General features: G+C 36.0%; 1 long non-coding RNA gene across 1 annotated transcript; it reads left to right on the top strand.

The window, feature by feature from the left end:
• Nucleotides 1-288: 288 nt before the first annotated feature.
• Nucleotides 289-2,637, top strand: LOC128809779 (uncharacterized). Its single transcript, XR_008437847.1, has 3 exons — nucleotides 289-488; nucleotides 1,848-2,007; nucleotides 2,528-2,637. It is a non-coding gene; the product is annotated as an uncharacterized LOC128809779 (long non-coding RNA).
• The last annotated feature ends 19,080 nt before the right edge of the window (nucleotides 2,638-21,717 follow it).

Genomic DNA, 21,717 nt, shown 5'->3' on the forward strand with positions numbered 1-21,717 from the left:
TTTTTTCTTTTTCTTTTTCTTTTTTCTTTTTTTTTTTTCTTTTTTTTTTCCCCCCCTCAGATCCTGGACTGATTAAGAGGGTGGTTTTATCACATATGATTTTGTAGCTAGGTAGAATTGGGAAGTTCCCTTGTGGAGAATGTGAACATTTGATTCTTCTTTCATTCAAAACTCTCAAATTCCTTTTATTCCTTTTGTGGTATGGCTGAACAATAATATTGGTTTGAAAGTGTGTGGGTTTCTTTAAACTAATATTTCCTTTCTCGCCCTTCCTGTTCTCAGATATATTCAAAACCCAAGACCAAGACAAACCTGGATATTTTTAGAGACAACTTTTTAATCAAAAGTAGGATGTTCTGGAATTTCAGTGCACTTCAAGGAATTGCAGAAGCATAGACTGGATAGTGCTGAATTAAAGTGTCAGCTCTATTGTCTTCTGATCAATAAGATCCCTTAAAGAACCCAGAGACACAGACAAAAGAAGAAAAGTGAGTCATTTAGAGAGCAACACTGTAAATGCAGCAGTCATGATGGTTTGAGTGCAAAGTCTGTGAGTAGAGCTGCAGTAAAAGAAATGGAGGCAAACACAGCTCCAAAATAAATAAAATATCCAGAAGATGTTGGAGGTTTTTTTATTGACTGTGCTATGTACTGCACAAATTAGCAATAAATTATGTTTTCTGGGAATACTAATTATGATATGAAACAGGAAGTAACACTGAATGGTTTGATAGGCGTGAAACAAATGTTTAGTGAGACAAAGGATAGTAATGAAGGGTAGTAAATTACACTGCTGTTTTAATAGCCTGTCACCAATGGGATATACTAAGGCCAAAGGAGGTATTTGTGTGTGAATACTTCATCCTTTTATTTTTTAGGAAAGAGAAGTAGTTGGATGACTCCTGACTAAACTTGTCATTACTTAAGTGTAAGCCCTTTCTATGTATCAATAACAAAACTCTCTGTCCTCAACCTTTCTGTATATTTTTCATTTCATGTTTTTACAGGAGAAAGGGGTGGGAGGGAGTGACAGGAGAGAACAGAGATAGAAGGGGAGGATAACAGGAAAGGAGATGGAGTATTTAACAGATATTGAGAAAACATATATTTACTGTTTGTGCCACTAAATTTAAGTATGACTGGACTAGTAAGATACTGTTTTGGGCTCTAATATGCTGGAGTCTATGTCTTGAGGATTATTTGTCTCTAGGTACATGAAGAACAGAACAGATGTAAATACATTAAATCTCTTGTTTGTAAGTGGCTTAGTCTATGCACCTTTTTAATGGCTGCTCTTGTAGATTGAAATGAACCTCTTTTGGGTTCTGATCCAGCAAGGTCCTGAATTTGATTATTATCTTCAAGCAAGAGTCGGGTTCAACGGGTCCATGTTCAAAATTGGAGGTATGCCCAAATGAGTGATTGAATGACAGCCTCATTAGCAGTATTTTGAAGTGCTTAAGAGCTTGAGTATTTAATGAGTCACATTTTGAATAGCTACATTTTTTAGAATTAAAAATTTTGTTCCATCTTGCATGTAAAAAAGAAAATAGACTCCTAATACTATGCAAATACACTTTATGATTCATATCTGCAACAATACCAGCAAGGAAAAAAAGAGACTGTATAAAATGAAAGACACAATAAGGTATGTCAGATAAGATTTTAAAAGCTTTGCCAGTGAGGAAGAACTGAAAATGCTACACTTGAAGCCTAATGATAGAATATTGGCTCAAGTGTTGTAATTACTTTTGCAGCATATTTGTCAAGTTGTTACTAGAAAAATACGGCTGCTATTCTTCCTAGAATCTGCATTACCTTTGTAGTTTTCTCTGTTCTGCATATAGGACTGTGCTGAATTTTAAGTGATCTGAATTTGGCTGAGGATGAGCAAGCAGCTGTAGCCTTCAAACATTCTTCTCGAGAATTCTACAGGAAGTCTGAGCAAAAGAGAGTACCTGATTAATCACCCTGTCCCAAACCAGCCACAGGAAGTCATTGCTTCTGGTATGTCTGGGCTTGACAGATGTCTATTGGATCATTGTGCATTACCGTTCGGACGTCTCTGAAATTTCCAAGATACAGATGTAAGAAGTAACATAAAATGTCAAAGTCACACTTTCTTGTAAGATACAGAATAACTGAGAAAGTGACATGAGACAAGAGCCCTCAATATGTTAAAATTTTTCTTGAATATTTGACTTTTCCACATGTTAATATTTCAACCTGTTACAAACCAGCAGCATGAGACACTGCTTGATGTTGGCTGCACAAGCAAAAGCAAAGCTTGTGCAAAGCAAAGCACAACAGCAAAGATCCTTATCTGACTTTATGGGACACAAACCTCATTTTTAAAGAACTGGCTCTGTAGCCTATCTACATCTTGACAAATGATTAAAATGAACCAGCTGGTGGTTTCAGGTACTTCTTTCCATGCTTTAATAAATTGCACAGTTGCTGTTCAGAACCTTTATGCAACCAAATGTATTTTTCAAAGTGTAGACAGAAGACTGGTCTTGATCTGCAGGATGGGTCTGACTTTTGTAATAATGAAGGGATCAAGAGCAGTGGTGCCAGTAACAGCCAAGCCGAGAGGGAGCCCGGCTGAGCCCAAAGGTGCACAAGGGAGTGGTAGGAAAATGACAACCCCACAGCGCTTTTGTTCCCAGTGGTAAACACCTTTTTGGAGGTAAAACACCTCCTCTTTTTGTAAGGTTTTGCTATTAATATTGCTGTTGTTATTGTGCATGTCTTATCCTTGCTTTGTTCTTTCAGTAAATTGTGACCCCAACCCATATTATCTGCTTTACCAGAAAGGGCGAGAGAAAAGGAGTGGATTATTCGGAGTTTAATTTCTGCTAAAACCAGCACGAAATGTCAAGCACCACTATGAACTCACACATACTTTTATTAGTCTTTCTGTCACATTGGCCAGTGAGTTTAAAGTGAGTAGGACAGAAAGAAAGAACTGTTTTTATTTTTGCAGTCTCCATTGTGAATCTTTTGGAAGGGGAAGGAGACAACTAATTTCAATCTAAATAGCAAGTCATTTATTAAAAATTATATTACTCTCAATGTTAAAAGGCCTATTGATCATGGATAATTTTTTCCTTAATGCATGTCCTTAGAGACATTTGATCCATTCTTTCCCTCTCTCCTTTCTTAGACACTACACAGAATAGGTTAAGGCTAGATTAAGAATTTGAATGAATTCTTTGCTTTCACTAAAAAGCCCTACAGATTTTGCCATTATTTTTCTTTCCCTGCCATCCCTTTTCTACTTACACTGAATGTTGGTTTTGAAAGAACTTTTCTACTATGCTTGATCTATTCTGTGTAATGAATGAATTTATCAGATAGGATATAATTTTGAGTAAGAGAGTCCTGAGCAATGTTTATTTGGTGAGATCCCTAGAGGGATAATCTTGGGGCAAGAATAGGGCCAGAACTGTTCAAAGAGGGTATCAAAGGAAACAATAAGACTTCAGACCCAGCATGCTTTGCAGTTTGAATTTAGATAAATACTGAAACAACTAAAAGAAACAGACAGAAAGACTGCTGTTTTTCCTGGCTGAGTAGCAAATCTTCCCAGCAGAAGCAAAATACCATTGGTATAGTGGTGGCTTCTGATAAAAATGGTTGCAGCAGATCTGAAGATCTGGCAATCCCTTTATTAACAAGGTATTTGATGCCTTTCTTTAAAATTGGACATGCCACAGAACCTATGTAGCTCTAGTTGTGTATTTTTTATTCTGAACAAAAAATGTATGCATTGCCATACAATGGCAATGAAAACTTTATTTCCAGATGTTCACACATGTGAGTATTTTTTCAAATCACATTCAAGTACCTCCATAGTAGAACTGAATGATTATAATAGAGAAGAGTAATTTCAATTCAGAGACTGAGATTGTATTTCAATGGCAAAAATCCCTTTGAAAGGGAACCACTACTCCCTGGGCCTATTAAGGGAACAATTTCTGAGAGAGGACAGCTTGGTGGCTGAGTAAATGCCCATGCCAGTAAAAAGTTTATGTAGCTGCTGCTTTGTAATAAAAGTAATGAGCCCCATGTTGCTGTTCTCTGTAAATATCAGATTATGGTCTGGCAAAGTCAAATTATAATTAAAATATAAATTATCAATAGGTAATTTGCTGGTTTGTATGTAGGTTTTTTTTTTTCCTAAAGCTTTCTTATTAGTATTTTGCCCTTAAAATAATTATCATAAAATTTAAAGTCTTTTTTGCAAGCTCAGGATTAATTCCTGTTCAAGCAAGAACTCACAAGAATAGTTTTGATGTTGTTCACTTTTTTCAGTAAACATTACATATTTTTATCCAAACATCCTTTTTTTATATTTTCTGTGTTTTTTTCTCAGTTCAGCACAGAAATACCTATATTCAAGGTAGTCAGCATTGAAGTGGAGGCTCTTGTTTTGAGAATCCTTCAGACTGAACCTCTGGTAAGATCATGGCTTGTTCATGATGGGCAAGTACTGTTTTATGAACAAGATATTGAGTTGAGCATTCAAGATCTTAGATAGCAATGTACACAAAGTTCTCTTTATGGCACTCCTTCACCCAGGCATGTGATATTTCAAGCCTATAATTCAGTACTGAATTTTGGTTAGCCCTGGATTCACATCTGGTTTTGTAGATTGGTCTGAGGCCACCTATAATGTTTAACTTCATTTTTATGTCAGTCTGTATGCAGAATCAAACAAATTCAAGCGGAAGATCTCAAAAGAATGAGGTAAGGTGATCCTCTGATCAGTTTTAATCATATTTTGATTTTTAAAAAATCACTGGCATAATTTGTGATGCAAATACACATTCCCCATGTCCTTACAAAGAAAAGTCCTATTGGCTTCAGTTGCAAAAGAAATGCTGAAGGGTGAGAATCTTTATGTGAATACAGAAATGTAGGAAAAGAATGCTTCTGGGAGTCTCAAGGATTTTCAGAAACAAGGTATAACAGAAAAACAAAATTTAGGGGGTAAATATTGTAAATGTGTTCTTTTGAGAATTAGATCATAGCAGGGAGGCTCTAAATCTCAGTGTTACTCATCAGCTTATGAAAAATTACAGTATTTAAAAAGCCCAGCCGCTTTTTAAAGATATGGAAGGCCAGAAAATCAATTAGTAAATCAAGATAAGTAATGGTAAGCATCATCAGCCTGGTACTTTGTTGGAACTTCAGTTTTTCTTTACCTATGTTTACAGCAGAGACAGTAATCTCAAGTTCATACTCTTGATTTAGAAGTAGACATTATGTATTTGTAAAACCCAGAAAGAGCACTTCTGCCCAGGTTGTTTGACTGGGGGAAATTAATCCAAACAAACAGATTAGCATTACACTCCCATGGCAGTGAATGTAGTTAATGAATATGACAATAAGCTGAAGCACATCTAATCAAATTGAAATTAAATCATTATTACCAAATGATAGTGTATAACTCCAAATTTTAAATGGAATTACATCAAATATTAATTTAACATAAGACACAAGGGTAATTTCTCTTGAACCATGGTCAAAGATGAAGGTTTTCTGGTTTATTATTCACTTTCACAAGAAGAGTGTCAAAATTCAATCACCCTTTTGTTTTATTGATAGCCAGAATTCCATTAGACCTGGCCAGAGGAGAGGGAAGATGAAACATGCCAGCTTTTTATCTCTGTGTTCATACTTCTTGCAAGTAAAAGCATAAAATGGGATTATGGAAACCTTCTTGCTGTCAGGATTCTAGTATGCCTTTTTATAGTTTTAGCTGCTAATCTACTCTATGTGATAGCTACAGTTACAAATTATTGTTTGCATGTTTTGCTATCCTAGGTCCACTGCACCGGTACATACAGAAATTTCTGCCCATCATTTACATGATTCTCTCCTGACAAATTCAGCATTTCATTGGGAAGAACAAGAATTTGAGTCCTGATATAATCAGACTGTTCAGGTAAAAATCTCTTTTTCAGCTCTGGTGTCTTTCTTCTGATGGCAGCACTGAACCAGTCATTTCTGATGTACTAGGGACAAGAATAGATATGTTAGTAATGCTGCTGAGAGTCAGTGTAATCAAAGAATTTAGTGCTCTGATGCTATTGAGCACTTGTTTTATAGTATAGCATAGTTTAGGACCAATCAGTCTTCTCTATGACATCGAAGCTTTATCTGATTGCTTGTATTCTCTTTAGACGGTTAAAATGTAACTAAAACAATTTTGCAGTTTGGACTGTGTAGTATCTTGTACAGTTTTATCAATATTATCTTTGCCCAAGATATCAAGATACCAAGTCTCAACAAATGCCTTTATAAAAAGTACCATGTAAATGCCAGTTTTATATACAGGTACACAAAGTCACAGGGCTCATCTTAACCATAACCTCCATCCCTTGATATCTTAGAGGTTTTCTTTTCTCTCCTTTTTTTTTTTTTTTTTTTTTTTTTTTTAACTCTATGTTTGCCAGTCTTTGTAATTAGATGTTTTAGTTGGTAGGACACAGTGCCACATGAAGTGGAACCTTCTGAAATGCAGTGCAGTTAACGGAGGCAAATACAAGGATCCAATGGCCCAGAAACACCTGAAGACAAAGTGCTTTAATGGTTATATATTACATAGTAACATTGCATCAAGTTGAGGTTTTGTTTTGTTTTTTTTTTTTTTTGTAATTTGTGTATTTGGTGCCCATGTTGTGCTAGAGAGTGAGCAATAGAACCATGTGTCCATGCAAGAGGGGAATACTGGTGCTTTGATACAGGCCTGCTTCTGGCTCTGCAGCACTGACATCACACAGTGGGCCAAAGGAAAGAATACATGAAAAAGCTTTTTTTGTCTGCTCTATATCTCTTACCCCTTACTTCGTGTTAGATTTATTTTTACTTACACATCCATATTCACTAGATGCAGAAGAGTGATTGAATGATTATTTATTTAAGAACTGAAAATATTTTCTATATGTGATTTCTAGAAGAGCATTTACAGAATTTTCAGGCTTAAAACAAATTTAAATTTCTAATCTTCACATCACTGCACAATCAAATATATGAATACATAATTACTGAAACTTGGATGTACTTTTCTGTATGTATCTATACAGTGTTACAAGAGAAGCATCAACTCAGTGGGTTGCTTTCACATGATTTGTACAGAGGTGCTTGAAAGTCAGATTTCTTTGTGCCTAGCAAGAACACTTATATATGTTAAAGAAACAACAGCTGTATACAGCTCATCTAAAAGATTATGAATTGATAAAAACTGATATTTTTCATCTCTCATATAATCTCCAAATGAATAATCAAGAACAATGTGAAGCAAAGGGCAGTGGGTGAAATTCTTAAACATCTTAAGTCACTGGGAATTGTATTGTTGACTTGAATGGAAGCAATACTTTAACTTATACATTGAAGTTCCAACCCTTATGAAAATGCCACAGGCAGGTCATTAATCATAACCATGTAGGGTTACACTAGTACAAAACTGTACATTGACTTCTGATATGAAAAATTATTGTTTTATTTGTACCTGTGGGAGGGTGTGGTAACAGTACTCACAAAAAAGTTAAATTAAAATGGGGTTTCTTATTCAGGACAGAATATACATGGTGATTGCAGCAGAAAGTATTTCTTGTTTTGCTTTCTTAGAGAAATACGGTTATGAACCACAGCCTAAGCCTGAAGCTAAAAACATTAGCTTAATTTCTTCATATGTCCTACAGCTTTTATATCAGCAGCCATTACTTTAAGGTTAAAACACATACAATGCTAGATATGAAATTAATATGGATTATTTGAAACAGAAAGGTTATTTTAAATTACCACTGTTCACAAATATGTTAAGTCTTTTAACTGTAAGTATGCACTTTTTCAAAAGAACTATGAAATGCCTTTAGTAGTTTGGAAGCATTTCCTGCTGATAGCCAAAATAAGGGAATATTAAATAACTTCTGATTCATGGGATTCATTCTTCATTTCCCATTGCAAATTTCTGAAGTACCAACTGGATGATTTTCAGTTTTATGAAAGTACTTTAAAATGTTTTATTGGATGCTAATAATAATTACACTATTTCTGTAACTGCCAAGCTATAAAGCTAGGAGAATAGTAATTACAAAAATAAATGCATAGAAAATTAAGAGGGTATCTCAATAATTTTTCAAACTGATTTTTTTACTGTGCTATTTTTCCAATGAGTTGTCTATTACTGCTTTTAATATTAAACAGATTCTTAGAAAGTATGATGATCAGAATGATATAATTATCCAGGATGACAGACTGAACTTTGAAAGATAAGATGGCTTACATAGTATTGTTTGTTTCCAAACTTGAAACAAGAAAAAATCTTGAATGTGCTTTGCAGACTAAAAAGATATATCCTATGAAAAATATTTCTCCTATTAAAAAGTGATGGAATAAGTGTGCTGGGATATTAAAAGTTCTTCTCCACCAAATTGTAAGTATTTACAGCATTCTAAATTTCATTTATAAAATTCAAATAAAATAATGTTCTTCACTGCAAAAGTACTCAAATATGCAAAATTTTGTCATATGTCTTGAAAATTTTAGGTCAGTTTTGAACTGTTGCCAAAAACATGGGGAGACTGTGTCAACTTCTTGTAGGAAGGCAGACAGAAAAAAATTAGTCCAGTGTAGCTATATGAAACCCTTTGAGGGGATATGAAGTAAAATATAGCCAACTACTACAGGTGACTTAGGAAAAATGCATTCATCTCTTATTCTGTCTACAGATTCATCTACAATCTTCATCACTCAACCTCTTCACTTACCCACAGTTGTAAAAATAGCTTTCAGTCTGAAACACTGAAAAAGCTGACACAGCCAGAAGAATGAAGCTTTCTCAGTGATTCCATGATTTTAAAAGGATATTATGTAAAATTTCCAACAGCAGTGGAATAAAAGCAATCTTCATTCTGCCCCACTTCCTTCACGCAGTAATAAGTGTTGTAATTGATTTTGTCCTTAGTTTACTAATGATCATTTCTGCTACCAAAAAAAGAAGAAAATGGTGACAGAGCTATTATACCATTGTGCTTTCATTCATGAGTATAGATGCAGGACTCATACAGTTTTTCAAATACAAAATGCTTTAGCCATGAACCAATAGAGGAAGATGCCTGCAGGGAGGACAATTTCAAACCATGGCAGCAGGGTTTCATTATGACCAGGGAGATAATGAAATGTCACCAAGTAGGAATAGTAAGAAGCAAATAAGATATATTCAAGTAGCCAAAACAACTATGAGACAAAAGTTCTTTTCTGTATATGCAATGTTGCTTCTCTCCAAAAATGTTACTCCTCTTAAAAAATGGGCACAGGGAAAAAAATCAGGCAGAAAGCACCATTTTAATTTTGGTGCAGGTGACACAGTGCTTCTAAGATGTGTTTCTGCTCCAGTTGAACTCCGTCTTTGGAATGCTGCTTAGGCAACTGGTGTATCCTGCCACTGCAGCCATGCTCATCCATCAAACTCAAGGAAAAGCCCTCTGAGATTTCAAAGTCTAGTGGCTTAGGTGCAGATCTAGCTTCATGGACTTGATACAGTTCTTAGGTAATGTTACCTCCTACTTTGACACATCAGCACAATTACTTTAAATATACTTTATTTGAACGTTTTTATGGTTGGCCATAGAAGTTAAAACAAAGATACTGCAGTGTTGTCATTCTGAACCATGGCATTGCCCTTCTAGGAGAATTAGAGTAATTCACATAACAGAGCAGATAGAGGTTGCTTCAATCTTCATGCAGGAATTACATGATAGTTGCACCATAAAAATATTTGCTTTTGTAGTTTTTCAATATTATGTTTCAAAATAGTCTCTTGTGAAATAGTCTTTCTGTGCTGTTACTTGGTGGTTTTCTGATGCTATGTTAAACAAAAAATAGGCATCAGCAAGATACACAATTAAAATGAAGACATAAAAGGGGATTACTTTAAAGGAGGATTAAGAGAGGGGGATTCTAAATCTAGCTATATAAATAAGGACTACAAATGTAACCCCATGCATTCATTTATCTGATTGGCAGAAATAATGTAGCAGCCAGCTGAGTAAGGTTGAAATGTTTTCTTATATTGTGCACATTATTAGATATATGCTAAAAAATTCAAGTTCTTGTTCTATCCAGTGTCTCCTTATGCACTATGTTGGTGCAACTAGCCTGAAGAAGGGTATTTGGGAAGTGAATCTATATGCTTTGTTTTAAAAAATCTGGGCATCTTTCTGCCCTTCATTTACATGGATATACTGGTTGAAATAGGACAGACTGTGAATAATTTTGATTACTAATTCAACTAATGCTCTACTAGCTTTATATGTCTTTCTGTTCTGTCACATTATTTCAGCTCTGTGTATGGCCATGCCATCTCCTCTGCAATTCTGGACATACAGGTAGCCTACCACTCTACCTTGCCTGCCTTATCTCCCCAAGGTTGTGGCAATATTAAAAGGCAAGAATTCACAAAAATACAATTGCTTCTAACATAGAAATAGACATAGAAGAACTCAATCTGTGTAGCAGTTTTGGATAGTGTGCTGCTATGTGGTAAATGGCTCAGTATTATCTCTTTAAGGTAATACTGGAAAAAGTGTAGTAGCTACATTCTTACTGCCATCTAAACCCATGTCTCTGTGTATCTGAATTGCCTATCGTGCTGTTCAGAATTTCTGTCTGTGAAAAAGATGAAAGAGAAGTCACAGTGATTTGAGAGGTTTATTTGAATAGAACTGACCACCCGTATCCAATCAGGAAACCGGTCTAGCCACAATGATTGATTTCTTCCAAGTATGCTTCTGTCAGTAGGAGAAGGCAGCCTGAAAAACAATACCCTGCTATTTGTGAAGAGCTTTCAGAGCCCCATGCTCAGCTGAAGAAGCTTTGAAAAGCAAACTAGGTGCACTACATGTCAGAGGGAAGCAGCAGGCAACAGCAGTTACCTTCAAAAATTTTGACCCTACAAGGGCAACTTTAATAGCAGAACTCAGAAGCAAAGTACTTGAAGTACTTTGATTCATCTTTTGCTTCATCTTTAGATTCCTGTAATGTAAATGATAAGATAAAAGAATGAACTAAAAGACAGAACTAGCCTATCAATAAATGAGATATGGAAATCCAGCTGCTGATATTGCTACCTGTGTTTTGCCTCTATTCTGTCAAACAGATTGGCAAGGTCTTTCATTAGCGTTAAATTCAACTGGATAGTTTAAAAGACTCCATGACAATTAATTAGCTCAGGATCCATTCCAAATTTATGCAAGCATGAAACAGTTGCACAATGTCTAAAAAATGAAGATTCCTGAAACAATAAAAGTAATTTAATCCTGACATTCAAAAAACATGGAATGGGTTTATTCCCAAAGACAATTTCCTTAATAGCCCAGTAGCTGTAAACCACTGTAGTCTGTGGATTTGAAATCCAATTTTCTTCCTTTTAATTGTTACACAGCTGTAGCAACAGGTCATGTGGTCTTTCTTCTCTTTCCTTCCACGGCCAATAAACCAGAATATATTTAAAGTGATGACTTAAGTGCCTTAAGTAACACTCAAGTCACTTGGCTGAAACCAGAACCGATGGAAGATGGAACTGAAAATGGCACTTCTAGTTGTCTTTCTTTTTGTAAAGTTTCCCTTTGGAAGAGGGATCTCAGGCTGTTTCATTGTGCACTCTATCTGTACAAATCTGAGTTATCTGAAAAATTATCATATGCCTATTTTATGTGAATACTTAGATGCCTATTGTTATGTAAAACAATGTTCAATATATAAAAGCTGTATAACATCACAAGGGCATTTCCAGTGGGGTTTTTTAATACTGGAAATAACAAACCTTAACATTATGGTTTTCTATATTATTTTCCCCTTTGAATGACATACAAACGTCAAGTATTTCCTACAGTTCTGTCCCATCTGGATGCTCTGGTGACTAATGACTCCTGCACTCAGACTCTGGTCTTTCCATCTCTGAGGGCACTAATAACATCTAGACCCTCTGCACTTAGTTGCCTGGAACTTCTAGATTCTTAATAGCTGACAGATTTACTTTTATCTAATCTGGCCAAGATTAGTCTTTCTATTTAAAAAAATCACTGTGAGGAGGCCAGGGAAGCAAAACCAGTAGTGAATATTTTTTCTTGATATCCTTAAGAAATAAGCTTTAAAACAATGGTGCTAACACTATATTTCCATCTTTGCATCATTACATATGATGATTGACTTGTGGACCTTCTTCTTTGTTCTCGGTGTCTTTGAAAACCTTTCACATTTTCATATTCTGGTGACAACAGGGGTCTTTTCTGTTGACTTGCTAGCAAGAAGCTATGCATCCAATAATTAGGAAATACAAGCTTGAGAATTTCCTTCCCCTCCTTACTTTTCCGGTACCTTACAGCTTGTTCTGGGAAACCCTTGCTCCAGAGTTCCATCCTATCTGATTGTATCAGCATAAACTTCTTTGGCAGGTCAGAACAGAGCAGTCTTTCAGCTAAGTGGTGATTCATGAAGTGATATATTTCCTTGGTGTATGGGAGCTGTGACCTAAATTTTGACATTTTAGTTTTTTAATATTCATCTGTTTTACATGTGAAGCTTGTGTATTCAAGTAATTTCTAAACAATGTGGGTTCTGATGTTGGAAAGAAAGGTGGGGTTTTTGTTCATTAAGTATTGTTTCTGCTCACATAGCAGTTATCAATAGTTCTTGTGACAAGTTCTTACCAAAATTCTACTGGAGATTGACATTCTTGCATGATGTTCCTAAACATGGTTAACATGTCCTTCTTGTTTGGAAGGTCACCAGCATGAATATAATTTCTAATTTGGATGTGTGATGTGCTGAAGTTAGGGGAAATCTGTGTGTGTTTTGCAACACTCAAAAGTCTTAAAATAAGCCTTTAATGTAGCCCTTTAAAATAACTCTTCAAGCATCAATTCAAACTAAAACCTTATGCTAGTCTATATTTGTAACTGTTTTTCTTAAGACCATATGCAGAGAGATATTCTGCTAAAAAATGTAACAACAAATGTATCTGTGTGCTTAGTTGCTGGGGTATTAGAAACAGCATTTTTTGTTTATGTCAGTTTAGCATTTATTCTTGCAATCTCTTTTCTGTTTACATGTATTTTTTCCCACAAAAGGTACTAGTAAAGACAGTGAACCCTTTTTTTTTGTTAATTTTTTTTACCCTGTAAGTAGCTCGTGAAGCTTTGGTGAGACAGCCAAATCTTGTATAGAATTTTTTGTGAGCCCCTGGTTCAGAAGGTCAGTGTTGAAATTCTACTCCATTTCACAAAAGTATGGCTGTATGCTGCCATCTGTCTGTTCTGCAGCTGGGAGTTAATAGTGCACCATTAATGTTATGTACCAAATTGCAGCTATTTTTTTATTTTTCTGAAAGGCTGTTAAGACTTCTGGTTTATTATTTTATCCCATTTTAAAGCAGTTCTTTTGGTCTGCTTTGGCTCTTCATGGGAAAGCAAATTGCAAGGCTGAAAGGTTTGACATCTCTAAACAGGTAATTTTTTTCTCTCCAAAACAGTGTCATTTTTATAATTTTTATAGAATGCAAGAAGAACTGAATTAGTGTTGTCTGTAATATCTGTCATTCTCACAACAATTATTGTGTCACCAAATTCAATAAATTTGGTACCAAATTTGTGTACCACCAAATTCAACATACTATGAAACGTTAATTCAAGCCAAAGTCAGTGATGTACTTGTTATTAACTCATTTATTGTGAATGTCTTGAGACTGAATTGGGACTGACTAGCAACCTACCAATTCTGTACATTAAAGATTATTACACATTATTTTTGTGACAAAGCAAAGAAGAAATTGCATGTTGTAGTTTAAACCCAGCTGGAAACTAAGTACCATGGAGATGCTCCCCTCTGTGCCTGCCCCCCTTGTGGGGAGGAGAATTGGGGAAAAAAAACAAAACTCATGGGTTAGACAAGAACAGTTTACTAATGGGAAAAATTATAATAACATTAATTATAATAATAACAATGAGAATGGCAATAATAATACTTAATTGATATTAATTGATAATTATTAATAATAATTGTCATGAAAATGAGAGAGAGAGAGGAATAAAACTGAAAAGAAACAGGACACAGCTGCTCACCACCCGCTGATGGATGCCCAGCCCACGCCCGAGCAGTGCTCGGCCCCTCCCGGCCGACTCCCCCAGTTTCTGTACCGAGCGTGCCCTCCCATGCTGTGGAATGTCCCTTTGGCCTGTCCGGGACAGCTGTCCTGGCCATGCTTCCCCCAGCTCCTTGTGCAGCTTCTCACTGACAGAGCATGGGAAACTGAAAAGTCCTTGACTATGGGTAAGCACCACTTAGCAACAACCAAAACAAATGTGCTTTGTGTTGTCAAAATTGTTTTCATATTCAATTGGAAGCACAGCATTGAACCAGCTACTATGAAAAAAATTAAGTCTATCCCAGCCGAAACCCAGACATGGTACAATATTAATTTATCATTTTCTCATAATATAGTGAGATTGGCACTGCAAGTTTTATAAATTTATTCTTTTTTTTTTTTCATTTGAATCTTGCTTAGATGCCATTTTTTCCATTTGAAGTTAGAGTACATGACCAAAGTACATGACCAAGTACACAGTGAATACAAAATACTTTGTATAGCTCGCATCACATCCATGTGTTGACCATGTCAAAGTAAGAAACAATTTGATAATTTCAAATTAGAAAAATAGATAATTTGACAGATTTTTGAAGTTTGTAAATTTCAACCTTGAAATTGTCAATATTGCCTTTAATATTTATTACTTATAATTGTACTGTATTTTAGTGAATTCATGTCTTCAAAAAATAAGAAATGAGAATATGTGTTTGTCAGGCAAGAATACTAATTTTTGTGCAGATCCTGCGTCTGAAATTTTTATTTATACTCCAAACTATTTAATGTAAAAAAAAAGGTGTTTGTTATGCAAATACTAAACATTTATAGATCGGCTTCAGACACTGATTCTCTTTATCTAAGCCCTAGATAACCCCTTCAGATTAAAAGCAAAGTTATTTGTTATTGCAATAATCATAAAGAATAATAGTTACATTTTCTAAAATAGGAAAGCAACTTGGCAAACTGTGCAGGTGTTTCTGTGTAGTCGGCCATTTCATCACAGTAAAACAAATCAAGAGAATATATCTTTTGTAAAATACTGTTTCATAATTCTGCAATCTATAATTTTCCCAGATAAACAGCATTGTGCAGTTTACCCATATGCAAGAACATTGTAAAATTGAGTGATTAATGGAGGGTCATCATTGACATTGAAATGTAGGGAAATTAATTATGTATCATTATGTTCCTGTGAGGAACATGAAGGTAATAAAATCAACACTTGTTCTGAGGTTTTTTTAGGGACATGTGCTTTTAATAGTATTGCTTAACTTAATACACAGGCTGTTTTTAATTAGAAAACTAAACAGAGTTTTTAATTGTGATTTTTTTTTAATGAGAATTATCAATTAACATGAATGCTTTTCAGTGAAGACTGGTTTTGTTTCAAAATAGTTCCACTTCTTACAAATAACACAACCAGGTTGTCAAAGTACCTTGATCACTACTGGTTTAGAAGAAGGCCATTTATTGAATGAAGGACTAAATATAGTAGATTTGTTGTTGTTGTTGTTTAATATCCTTTTTTTTTTTCCAAGTAGATAACATTCCTTATGTTTCCAATATAGGCATTATGAAAAATTTACAACAGAGACCCTGGGGAAATGTTATTCAAAACAGAATTAAATGGTGCAATTTTAAGTAATTTTTTTTAACAAACCGTATTTTTAGTGGTATTCACCCAGTAACTCTGTCTCAGTGTATTTTTTCATGAAAATCATGTGAAAGGTATTTTTTCCTAGTTAGAGCTTGATTCAGAATGCAGTACCTCTAGCAATAATAGCTTAAGCAGCCGCTTGAGTGCCTTCAGTGTTTAAACAGCTGCACAGCCAATTTCACTCAGTATAAAAGTATCCATCATGAGCTGGTCCATTTTGGTTAAACAGACAGTGGATGTTATGCAGCCTAAATAGCTGGGAGGGTAAATCACACAATCAAAATGTGATTCCAAATAATATGGCTCATCTGAAACTGTTTAATCGTGTCTTCTAAAGCATTGTAAAAAAAATTATTATATTGTATTTGTCAAAGCTACTGAGAGTTGTACTACTTTCTGTGGAGATTGCATGCTTTTCCTTTGTTCCAGGTCTCATTTGGTAAATCCATGGGCAAAATTGCATTCTTTCTCCTCAGTAGATTCTGCATGTAGCACTACTTAAAATTACTGTAAAAACTCAAGAGCATGTCCAGTGTAGGAGTTTGAATGAGAACTTCTAGTGCTTGAAGGATTCCTGCTGCCATGATCTATGTGAAGATTCTTGTGTCCTTAGCCTTGTCTTTAACTGTTCTTCATTTCTAGTTTGCCTTCTTCACAACAGCTGCCTAAGCACTCTTGCTCATGATATGGTTGTAGTTGTCAATGCAGTTTAGGGATCACAGCCGTACTAAGAGATCAATAGTGGACTTTTTGTTTTTTTCCTAGGATCAGAAACGCTGCTAGTAGATTTTCATCAGTGCTAGGAATTAAATCAGTAGAAGGAGTTACAAAGATGGAATGAAATGAAATGAAATGAAATGAAACAAAATGAAACAAGACAGACTTAATTTCATACCCATAGGGAGCTTCACAATTTCTGGGTTTTCTTTTTGATTCAGAGTGAAGACCTTCCCAGCAGAATGAAATTTGAAAAGTCTGACCAAATCTATTTTGAAGTCATCTTGAACTGTGTTCTCTAAAAGGCTCCCAATTACATGTATTTTTTTTCCTCCTCATATCTTGTGTTTCCTACCAAAAAAACTGTGTATTATTCTTTAATTTTAATTCCAGTCTTCCTTCTGGTTTGTCCCCTCAAACTTGCTCCACAGTTCTGCTTCTGCCTAAGTACTGCGACTTGTTTCTTTCATGATGCAGTCAAATACTCATGCTGTATTGAAAGCATGATGAGTAAATGGTACTGTTCAAGGTTCTTATAAATGTGTATAATTTTATCTGTGAAAATAATACAATTTCACTGATCAGAAATTTATCTTCTAGTACCAGGAATGCTCTGATTTGTGTGTGAACAGATCAAAGTGTTGTTTTGTTCAGAATGCTTGAATGCATCTTTCTGCACAAGAAGAGAAAAAAAAAATAGAAAAAGGATCTGTTTTCAGCTAACTGTATTTCAGCAATCATAATCCTTTGATATTAATCTGGATGCTCAGGCTCTCCAGCAACAGAACAATCCCCTTTGAGGATCTAACTGTCCTCATAACACAAATGCTCCATTTATTTTTGTTTGCTGACCTTGCTAGAAAGAAAATTCCTGATGGAGAGGGACTGCTAGGAAATAGTGTCTCGTTAAGTTTCCCCAAAACTTTCATCTTGCAGTTACTAGCAGAAAACTCAAAACAGCTCACAACTCTCCTACACACAAGCCTTTAAAAGTGTAATCCATTTATTAAACAGACTTGGTTGCTCCTGTTTTCTTTAATGTGGGAACCCTCTTTGTCTCATGATCTGTGAGTCTGCTTTCCATCTATTCTAATATGCTTCTCTCTGAAAGTGTGAGACCAGTTTAATAGTAAATGAGTGTTCTTGTCAGGCTTTGCAGTTTCTGAGCACTCCTAAAAGCAAGGCAAGATGCTGTACAGATGAAATTTAGGTCTGTTGTATGAAGTACTGTTGTATGTTTTATGTAGTACTCTGGCCTGATAATATTGGATGGCCTGGAATAATTTGTGCAACGAACAAACAAAAATATCTCAGCTGTACTTTAACCTTACTGGAACCAGAATGGTTGTACCATTGATGTGAATTATCTGGTGGTGTGATAAGAATAAAAGGTCATGTCAATATGGAATATGGTATAGCTGACAGGCACTTAAAAGAAGATGAAATTCACATTTGGTAGATGCTCTTAGTAAAGCCTCACAGGCACCATTTAGCCAATACCCTGGCATATGGCTTCCTGTCCTACTGCCTGAACTGAGTGAAACTAAGTGAGAATTTTGAATGTTCAGTGCTGGAGAGCGGTAAGGTATAAGCCTAGACAGGGGCTATGTCTTCCCTGTCTTCATTCTCTCACATTCCTCCAAATTCAAATTTTATAGCAGTCCTTTTCGCTCACCTGTCAAATTCCTGTTATCTTTCATGTTTGTATAGATAAGGTGTGTAATCCACCTCTGCTGCTTGAAAATAAGATGCTACTCATCTCTGGGTAAGTAGGTCAAATCCATCTTTTTGTGATTACTGACAGTGTCCTTATGGCCCTGGTTGTACTCCTGTCAGCTGTAATGCACACATGGAAGCACTCAAGATAGCATTAAAGATAGATGGGATAATTGCTGCAGCCTGCTGCTGCACTGAGATGTAGTGCAGATGCCTCAGGTTTTAGCTTTTCTATTTTTCAGATTCTCTGCTTTTTTAGTGTGTGGGTTTGGGCTTCCTTTAAGGGGATAGTAAATTCTCTTCACAGAATAGGTAGACAAAACAATTCCTTCACTAGCTGAAGACCCACGGACAACTGATGCAAGTCTCAGGCCCAAGAGCATAAATAATGGTGGACTGAAGAGAGAAAAACAAGAAGGATGGAATTTCATGGGCTGGAGCTGTAACTGGACAATTAGCTCCAATATGTTAATGGACCCAAACTTATAAAAGTATGAGACCCCATGACTGGTTGTCCATTTGGTAACCATTTTGGGTTCACCTGGGGTGTAGCCCTGGCTGGGCTCTTGTGCTGCCCAAGGTGGATCTATTGAGGCCTCCTAATAAATGCCTACTTTATTCTTTAACTTTATCTAGTCTCTGTTCTAGGTCAGCCTTCACAAGGCATCAGTGCCACTGCCTTTTCAGTGCAGGTCAGTTTCCAGTGGGCACAAAAGGCACCGCCACCATTTCTGTCTTTGATCTGAGGTTTGAATGATTATTGAGACTGAACTATCTCCCTGCCCAAGGTTCCCCCTTATCCTGGAGATAAGGACAGCTTGCTTTGCTGTAAATCGGAGTCTTCCATCTTCAGGAAAATCAGTGCAATGCCTTGCAAGACAAAGAAGAGCTCTGTGGAAGTACATGAAGTAAATGTACTTCATGAAAGGACAGGAAGTAAATGAAGTACATTATTAATTGCTGGTTTTCGCCTCATGGGTAACCTAAGTGTTTTGCACATTCTTCTTGAGGAAAATGGAAAAAATCTGACACCGTGTAACAAATAATTTGTTTCATATTTATAGTAAATAGGAGTTGTAAGTTTCTTAGGCTACTAGTATTTTTGTCCTTTTAATGTAAATACTGTATTACACATGTGTTTGTCTACCAGGTGTTAATGGTCATATTTTTTTAACAAAGGTGTAACAAAGATGATGATGGAAACAAAATACACAGAAGGAAACAAAACACCGAGTGTCATCTATTAAAATTTTTGAGCCTCAGGTGTCAATTGCTGCTGGTCTTACTCAGCATAGATATATTTTCCTATTTTACATACTCCTAAAATACTCAAGGTTCCCTAAAACTTACTTATTTTTGATGCTGAAAGAAGAGCCACAGCTAGTTCTTTTTTATTCCTATAGCAAGAGGGAAACTTATCAATGAGTCTAGAAAAGGTGATGGTCTTAGAATTATAAATATTAATATAGTAAATAAATACCATTTCTCTCTACCAGATATGTTTGTAAATAGTTCTAATTTTCACTTCTATTTGATTTGGGCCATTTAAATAACTGTGTGCACCTTGGTCCGGTGAAAGCGGAATGTGGAAAAGAAATCAGGCTAAATAAATACTGTGACAGAGAAAAGCAATTAACAGTACTCTGCTAAAAAAAAAGTGAGAAAAGGTAAAACAAGCATCTAAAGAAACTGTTACCCAGATTAACACATCAGAACATGAATTTTCTTTCATTTGACACCTTTTCTGGCAGCAAATGGCAGCATTTGGAATTTATAATCCTTAATAGGATATTAGCTTGGATGAAAATAATTTTCCATTAAAAATTAGTGATTATATTCCTGAAATTCATCAGAGACAACCTGCATCTTCTGGAAACAATACAAAACAATCTGTGACACTAAAAGTTATGATTAAAAATTAATGAACAGTTCAAGATCAAGTCATTGAACTTCATTCCTATGTAAAAACATTTTTCAATACATTTACTATTCTATTCACATGTTTAAAGTTTTCTGTTAATTATATCTGTGACTTAAGGAAATGACTGTAAATTTTTTCATTTTCTTCTTAAATCAGTGATGTTTTTCTTCGAACTACTGCTATTCAACAGAAGTGAACCAGGGAGTGATTAGGAAAGGTTTCCCTTGGTATTTCATAGAAATGTCAGAAGTCTCTTCTCAAAAGTTAGCTACATTACATAAATCAGGAGTAATCATGTACTTCTTAGTGCAACTACATCTGTAAATAAGATCAGATTCTAAATATACAGGGAAATAGACAAGGCAATGGCTACAGATCAGACTTCATTTTAAGGAAAGAAACAGAATGAATGCACTATCTATGTAGATCTCTCTAACAACAGATTAGCAAAATAAGAAAAAATAGTGGAACCTTTTGAAATTCAACAAAAGCAAATGCAAGGCCCTGTACCTGGGGAGGAATTGCTCCACACAACAGCACAGGCTGGGGGCTGAGCTGCTGGAGAGCAGCTCTGAGGAGAAGGACAACAAGCTGTCCATGAGCCAGGGGGCCCTTGTGGCCAAGAGGTCAATGGTGTCCCAGGGTGCATTAGGAAGAGCATTGCCAGCAGTTCAAGAGAGCTGATCCTGCCCCTCTGCTCTGCCCTGCTGAGGCACATCTGAACTGCTGTGTCCAGTTCTGGGCTCCTCAGGACCAGAGGGACACGGAGGTTCTGGAGTGGGTCCAGCAAAGGGCTGCAAAGGTGAGCAGGGGTTCGGGCACCTCACTCAAGGAAAGGCTGAGGGAGCTGGGCCTGTTCAGCTTGAACAAGACTGAAGGGAGCCTCATCAATGTCAGTAAATGTCTGAAGGGAGGCTGTCAGGAGGATGGATCCAAGCCCTGCTTGGCACTTCCCATCAGTAAGACCAGAGGCAGTGGGCAGAAACTGATGCACAGGAAGGGTGTGCATCCAACCTGGCCTTGAACACTGCCAGGGACGGGGCATTTTGTAGCTTTTTCTCTGACTATAGTCTCCAGAGGGTTTTCTTCCCTCCTAAAGCTTTTAGACAAGCCTTTCTTAAAATACATTCTGCTGTTAGGGGAGGGTGCCCTCTTACGGAGACTGTGAGCACACAGGCCTGTGATTCCAAGGTGATTTAGTGTGCCTAGTAGACTTGGTTTATTTTACAACACAGCACAGTGGGCACAGTAACTGCAGCAGGCAGACAAGTAACAAAATATTTAATTTAGAAAATAGAGACTTTCTTTAAAGTAATCATTTTGTTTCTTCATAGTATGGTCCTGTGAAAATCTTTCTCTTTATGGAAGTTTTGCTTTTTATTTCAATAACAATTAAATTTCTCTTTCAAGTATAAATTGTGCAAGTACAATTAAAACTGATGGAGACAAAAATGAGTCAACATAGTGAAAAAGATAGTAAATGTGAATAGCTAGTGTAAGATGGTTTAAACAAATGAATTTTGAAAACCTAATCTCTGCCCACATTAATTT

The sequence above is a fragment of the Vidua macroura genome, chromosome 7 (assembly GCF_024509145.1).
Source record: "Vidua macroura isolate BioBank_ID:100142 chromosome 7, ASM2450914v1, whole genome shotgun sequence".
NCBI lineage: Eukaryota > Metazoa > Chordata > Aves > Passeriformes > Viduidae > Vidua > Vidua macroura.